General features: G+C 34.8%; 1 pseudogene; it reads right to left on the bottom strand.

The window, feature by feature from the left end:
• Window positions 1-568: 568 nt before the first annotated feature.
• On the bottom strand, window positions 569-670 carry LOC120239133 (annotated as a pseudogene).
• Window positions 671-1,247: the final 577 nt, after the last annotated feature.

Genomic DNA, 1,247 nt, shown 5'->3' with positions numbered 1-1,247 from the left:
AGGAAACCTCTTGAGAGCTAAATGTATGCAACCGTTCCTGATTTGCTACAAAATCAAACTCAGATTCCTAAACAGAAGTATTTTCACAATTAGTCTGTTCAACCTATCTCCCATAGATGTATGGGTCTCAAAAAACAAACAAATGTAGCCTTTATTTTAATTGAACATGTTTATTTGCCGCTGCTACCCAACCATGAACATTTGTGCCTTCAAATCTTATTTCGTAATATGTAAGAAGTTTTTCCTGTATACAAAATATCTATCAGAAATTCCACTAGAGTGTGAAGCCAGTACTCTGGGTTGTCTAGACACCGCAGAGTGAGAAGTGGTGCACCTACTTTGGCTTGAAGACCAGGGCAGTATCGCAAACCACTTGTGAGCAATTTTTGGTAAGAAGAGGACAGCAGTTGAGGTATACCTTGAAAATTTGTTTAATACTTCGAAAGATAAATTTTTAAATTTAATTTTATATTTTTAAAGTGATATCTATGCCCAGTGCGGAGCATGAACCCATGACTCCGAGATTAAGAGTCACATGCTCCAGAAACCGGGTCAACCAAGTTCCCTGAATGATGGTTGGATGCCATGATATAGGTGGCAATGTCTTAACCGTAAAGGGTGTAGTCAGGCCCAAGGGGAGTGTTAACCTTTTCTTCCTTTTATACAACACCTATGTGTTTTAATTAGAATCTAATAAACATTTACAAAATTTAAAAATTTTTTATATTTCTAGTAGTTTAGTTTTATTACAGTTCACAAAAATATTGACCCTCAATGGATCTGTGTGCGTTTGCAATATTTTGAAAAGCACTGTAATAAAGGGCCTGGGCTTTGTAGAACTGTTATTCTAAACTCTGATGTGTATTATTTTTTATGCCTCTCAGAATACTTCTGTTCTATTAGTCTCAGCTTCCATCTATGTAAAGCAAAGATCATCAAACCTAACATTCAGCATTGTTTAAAGTATCAACAATATTGGTAATTGGGTACCAAGCACAGAATAAAAAATAGATTTCAATAAATGGTGTATTTATCTTCACCATTTTATATCTTTGCATTTATTTGTTTCTTTTTTATTGCACTGACCATAACTATCAGTACAATATTCAATTGCAGTGGTGAGAGTGGGCATGATGCTGTTCCTAACCGTAAACTGGAGAATTATCTATAGTTTAGATTTGTAAAATGAGCACAGTGGTGTTACTACTTGTAATTAAGGTGTGTCAAGTAAATTAAAGGACTTGTGA

This window comes from Hyaena hyaena, unplaced genomic scaffold (assembly GCF_003009895.1).
Source record: "Hyaena hyaena isolate Hyena2069 unplaced genomic scaffold, ASM300989v1 scaffold_226, whole genome shotgun sequence".
Lineage (NCBI taxonomy): Eukaryota > Metazoa > Chordata > Mammalia > Carnivora > Hyaenidae > Hyaena > Hyaena hyaena.
Note: the sequence above shows the minus strand (reverse complement) of the source record. Positions and strands in the feature narration are given on the sequence as shown.